This window comes from Lipotes vexillifer, unplaced genomic scaffold (genome assembly GCF_000442215.2).
Source record: "Lipotes vexillifer unplaced genomic scaffold, Lipotes_vexillifer_v1.1 scaffold137, whole genome shotgun sequence".
Classification (NCBI taxonomy): Eukaryota; Metazoa; Chordata; class Mammalia; order Artiodactyla; family Lipotidae; genus Lipotes; species Lipotes vexillifer.
This window is the reverse complement of record NW_006775780.1, coordinates 3,576,122-3,582,121: the sequence shown is the minus strand read 5'-3', so window position 1 is coordinate 3,582,121 and position 6,000 is coordinate 3,576,122. Positions and strand designations below refer to the sequence as shown.

Genomic DNA, 6,000 nt, shown 5'->3' with positions numbered 1-6,000 from the left:
CCCCCCCCACCCCGGCCAAATCCAAGCCATTAGCAAATTCCCACTTTTACTCAAATCTTCATTTGTAATTTAGAATGAGGTTGGTCTCACAAAACACCAGGGTTTCAAGAAAACTTCTGCTATCTTGGTGCTGGGGAAATGTATCCAAAGGGGTAGAGAGTAGGGAGGAAAGGCACATGAACCCTTTTATGTATCCCTGCCTTGTCAATGGCAGGTACCAGTACGTTGGAAATAGTAGCGTATATTGATCAAATAATACAGTGCCACCTACAAGGTGAAGGCAAAAACGGGGCGGGGGGGAAGAAAAAAAAAAAGGAACTTCATTCATAACTCAAAGCAAGCTTACTGCTCACACAGCGACCCAGCAGGTCTCTGAACATAAAAATATCTTGTGATAGACCTCGCCTTGGAATTCAGCCGAAATATGTTTCATACTCAAAGCAGAGGAGGATTCCATTTCGCTCACTGATAACTGTGGGAAAATGCTCAGAAAAGCAAGCAAAACCGGGCAAGCCGGGGCACATACCCAGCCCTCTCCTGCAAGTGGCCAGAGGTCCAAATTCATTGCTGTCGTCACTGGTGTTTTATTAGTGAAAGTTACACCTTATTTACTGCTTCTGTGTTTCTTAGGACTTCCTACAAATTACCAGACTCTTCCCTGAGAGCACCAAGAAATTAGAGGGTTCTCTACTGATTTGACATGACAGCCAAGTCCAAAGGAGGCCAGATGTGGGTCTGATTCTGGATAATAAAGCCCTTCATTTGCTGGTCACGTCAAGACCCACGTTCTCCACTTCCACATATTGTTGTAATTAATCCTGATTAAATGCACTGGTACCCGGGAGTTTGTTCAGACTTGTACAAGCACTAAACACATAATATGCCCACAACCCCACGGAAAGGGAAGGCATCCCGGGACCGAGCTGGCGCGACAGTAGTAACTCTGCTTAAAGCTCAAGGGAGAGGGCATCCTTGGTTCTTGCACAAGATCCTAGAAGGCCAGGCTCTCTCCCGGACTCATCCTTCCAGAACTGGGAGACGTCCGAAGTCGCTGACCAACATGCCCCACCTTGAGGGGAAAGAGGAGTACAGAGCCCTTGACACCAGCTGGCATCATGATTTCCCCATGAACGGCCTTCTAGGAGGTGAAGGTGGGGCAGGGGCTGGGGGCTGCAGCACTGACAACGAGGTGTTGGTAGAAAAATCAAGCAGCAGCCCTGGACCGTCTCTCTCCCTTGTTTCAGAGAAGGGACTGTGGTTCTAGGACTTGCCTCCTGGGGCAGAAGGATTCCTCCCACCCAGCCTTCAGAGAAAAGGATTCTCTCCAAGGCTCCTATTAGGAGGCACTCTTAAGCTCCCACTCCAACCCCACACTATAGATCAACAATCGAGATAATTTGGCAATGATTATTAGCTGCTAGGGAAATTTAAGTTTTCCCAGGCCCACGCTTGACCTCTGTACATCCCAGAATGTACATCCTGACTCCGGGATCCAGATCATGTGCAGCTTATGCCATCAAGGCCAGGTACCAGGCCCCAAACTGGCATTCCACTACAATCACATCACACCCAAGTGGCCACTGCAAACCTAACCCTAGAGAGGCCAAGTCCCAGGGCCCTTCTCAAGGCTTGGGAAGGGGTGCAGGTGAGATGACGGGCAGGTGTTTCAACTTATTAACAAGTTCATACAAAAAAAAAACCAACCTGCAAAAAAACATAAAAGACAGCAAACACCTGGATTTTTCTTGGTTTCAAACTATGAGAACAGGATTCTTATAAAAAGCTACCTGGCATTCATCTATTTTTCCTTACATTTTTCCAGAAAAATGGCCTGGGGGTAAAGCAGGAGGGATGGGCAGCCAGCAGATCTTCAGTCTGGGTTCACAGTGTGAATCGCTTCTGTCCTTCCCAGCTCCAGGGAAACCTGGCAACACGGCAGCTGGTTCTCACTCTCGTGCAGCAGGAAGGAGCAATGGTCAGCTTTCAGGAGGACCTTTGGGGAGGACGCCCATGGAATTCTACCTCCAGGAGGGTCCTGGCATTGATGGGCCCCCGGCGCCTCCTCCCGCCCTTGGCATTGGGGCTGCGGGAGGCCTGTGTTCCGCGCCCATCCAGCCCCATGGTGGTTACCTTGGCACCAGGCGGAGTGGTAAGCACTTAATTGCCATATTAAGAAGGGGGGATGTGAGAAACAAAGGTAATTGTGCTGGCAGCTGAGAGCTTCCTCTTCCTGGCAACAGTGGCAGCCAAACCAAGCTCTGAGAAGCTGCTGCTTCCCCTCCTGCCAAGCTGATGGACACAAACAGCCCACCATGCAAACGGCACACGTGCAGCATCCAAAAGCCCAGGCTGCAAGGCAGGCGGCAGGGAGCGCGCCCTGGGAGCGCCCACAGGGCCATTGTACAGAGTCATCGGCCCCAGGTCGGTCTGGGGCCCTGTGCTCTGCTGACTCAACTGTCGCTTCCTGTGGCTGGCCCTGTGTCTGCATTATTTGTGCAGCGGCTGCATTATTCCCCGTAATCCTCATTTCAGTCAATTCGGCCACACTATTGTCCTGCCTGCGTCTGGGTGGCCGGAGTATAAAACATTCCAAGCACAAACATATTCAATAAAGGCTCCAGAGATGTCATGAGTGGGTACATGCACACTCGCCCCAACAATTCATGTGTGGCAGGCTTTGGGCAAGGTGAGGCACAGAGGGAGGACAGCCACCCCATGGCATCCTGGCTGAGACCTCAGTCACAGAAAGCAATTTAGTCTGCAGGGCTTGACATTTCAATAGAGTCTGATCTGGTTACAAAGGGTGATTTTCTCATGAAAGCCCACCTCAAAGACTCACCAAGCAGGGCCCCGAAGCTCATATCCAGATTTGAGACTCTCAATGAGAGGCCCCCCACCCCCTTTCCCATCATTACCCCTACCTGTTTGAAAAGCATCCCACTGATAATTAAATGCACCAGTTACAAAAGGGTGGCGAGGTTAATAGATAGAATACCGAGAAACCAGCCAAGCACAACCGTCCGGTTCACACAGAGCAAGCCTGAACAAGATGCCTTTCTACTCGTTTACCAGAAGCGCATAAAGACTGGGCTGAACTGATAGAGGGCCCTGAATGTTTGACTATTTATGTGCCACTTTTAACCACTGCGAGCCACGCTGTTGTGTCCTCCCAGCACACTCAATGCACCAGAGACAAATGTCACTGGTGCCATAGAAACAAGGGCCACAGGGCAGGGTAGTGCACGCGGTGATCAGAAACCAGCAAGAAGTCACAACACAGCCACTCACCCCCGCCCCATGCCAAGATAGAGGCAGGACATTTCTGAACCCAGAACCCTACCCCTCCACCTCTACCATTCTACAAAACACAAGAATCATCACTTCCCATGCATACTAAAACAAACATCTTCCTAAAGTTGAAAACTAGGTTAGGTTTGTTTAGGGCTAATTTTTTTTTTTTTTAATGTATTTAAAAGCTGGAGCAGCTTAGAACCTCACCCTGGGGGTTGAAGGGGCAGAGTGTAGGAAACATGCCTCTGAACGTTTACCAAGGGGGAGTTCTCAGGAATATTTGCCTTTATGGATTACCATGCTGATTGTATGCACATCCAGAGATTACGCATTCTTACACTGTAACTAATCTTGAAAGCCTGGCATTGGAACCAGGTTCTGGCCCTCCTACAATGGGCCAGTGGCTGCTATGAATCCGGCCAAGACCTCTGTTTGCATTCCTGTTTTCAGATCAGGACGTGAAGACTCCCTGTTGCCTTGGCTTCGTTTTTTCATGAATAACATTTTTCCTCTATGCTAAACTTTCCACATACCTTCCATCCAAAATGTCCCTTACAACTATTTGCTGTAAAGATTTTAGGCGGCATTCAGATTGCTGGCTTTCTGGGAGGCTACATGCTTTGTAAGTGGCTGCTGCCTCTCCTTAACCACCCAACTCCCCCAAACAGCCTCCATGTCAAAAGTTTCACCATTCTTGAAAAATGCTTGAAGTCCCTGTAGAATCATGGGTGTGGAGCTGGTGGGTTGTAAACTCCTATAAGTACTGGAGGTTTGAATAAGTTGCTAAGAAACAAGACAACAAGGAGGAAGAACACACAGAGGTTACACCTGGAAGAGGAAAGAACGATCAGAAACCAAGTACCTTGAATAGGGATTCCATGTGGGGAGTAGCCATTCTGCAGACACTCAGTACAAAGCAGGCATAGCTCAATTTTCTCTCCAGCCTGGTTTTGCAATGCAGACATATCATTTCATCACTTTAGTTCGAGGTAGGTATCTTAGGGCAAAGGGTGTTTTCCCCATACACAGAAAGTCGCTTGCTCTGAGCACGTACACACGTGTGCTACTTGTATGCACGCATGCTGACCACGTGGGTGGCACATTCTGACTGCAGAGAGGAGCCAGTTCAAATGAGAATGCCATCCCTCCACGTGGCTACCTATCTGCGGAGGCCTAGGGACCCGAAAGCACAGAGGAAGGCATAAAGGCAAGGGCATGTCAGTTACGGTCTGCGACTAACCGTATAGCATCCAATATACCCAAACCCCTGGCCGTTGGTCATTCAGGCCTCAAGTGTGATGCCAAAGCTGGCATCCCTCTGGTATGCAAGAATCACACTTCACTGGGTTTTCCTAAAAGATGGAAGTTGATCTCAGCAAGCCTTTTATCAATGTCAATGGCATTTAAATATGAGGCCAAGAGACCAGGTACCTGAACTGCTTTCCCCCAAATTTCTCCAGATTCACTTCACTCCAGGGCCAGCAAAGCATCAGTACAGCTAACTAGGGTTCTGGAGTTCCTAAAAAGCTTTTGGGACTGGGGAGTGGTAATTACACTAATGTACTTTTAATTATCAGGCACTCCTGGGATTTAGTACTAATTTTGGGAAGTGCAACTTAACCATTTCAGTGATTTCTAAATGGTTATTCCCCAATCATTTCCCGTTGAGCCTAATTACCTCCGATAATGCATGGTCTTATCACTGGGTCCCCTGATTGGAGGATCATAAATCAGGCTACTTGCTTCAAGTCAAGCCCCTCTGAGCAGCACTGCTATGCTTATTAGAAGCCACGAAAGAAAACCATCACCAGGCTGTGGCTGGGGCAGCGGACCCCAAGTGGGACACAATCAGATACTGTCTGGAGGGCAGGCCCACACCACAGAGCTTCTCACAAGGACACTGGCCTGTGGATTATACTTCAGATCTGACCAAATCGTTTTCTCCTCTTCCTCTTCAGAACACAAGCAGTTGTTTGATTAGGGTCATAATTCCAGACAAAACACATAATTACACCACCTTCTAAAGTGACCTTCTTTTGTGCACCCTGAACCACCTCTCTGCCACTGTCAGCAAACTTGGGAGGAACCACGTGGACACTAATTGTGGCTGCCTAAGGGTTAGAAGCTTAGGGGCCAGGAAGTCCAAGGTGGTATAGATTTTTTTTTTTAAACCCTGTATCCTCCTTGTTCCATCTTGAATTCTATACCAAGTTCAGCTATTACCTATTTAAGATATCAGCTCTAAATAGACACGCTCACTAATATTTAATCGCCAAACTGAATGAAGCTGTGCGATCTACTTCGGTACTAATCCAGCTACCTGAGTGCTTTCACTTCAGTCAACACTCACACTGGAATCATTCTTGAAAGTTACAGACGGTGGTGCTTCTCCAACCGTGCTGGGGAAAATAACACGGAACAGCCCACCTCCACTCTCTCTTGGGAAGTCAAGCTTACGCTGCACAGCAGGCCTATTTGGGGCGGTGGGGTGGGGACTTGTTTAGGAGGGACGCAGGCATTTGGCCCAGCTTCAAAAGAACCACACTCTCGGTGTGAGCTCCAGCCGACTCCCCCATTCTAGAAAAGCCGAGAGTCTATTTCATGGTTGGTGACCCACGGGGCCTGAAACCACAGACATGCACCAGCAAATCAATCGTCTCCCTGCCCTCACACACCACTGCTGCTCTTCCCCATCTCGGGCTTTCTGCC

The 6,000-nt window shown here is 48.8% G+C and overlaps 1 protein-coding gene across 1 annotated transcript in view; it reads right to left on the bottom strand.

Moving 5' to 3' along the window:
* JAG1 (jagged canonical Notch ligand 1) overlaps window positions 1-6,000 on the bottom strand; it is a 36,516-nt gene that overhangs the window by 27,452 nt on the left and 3,064 nt on the right. The window lies entirely within an intron of this gene.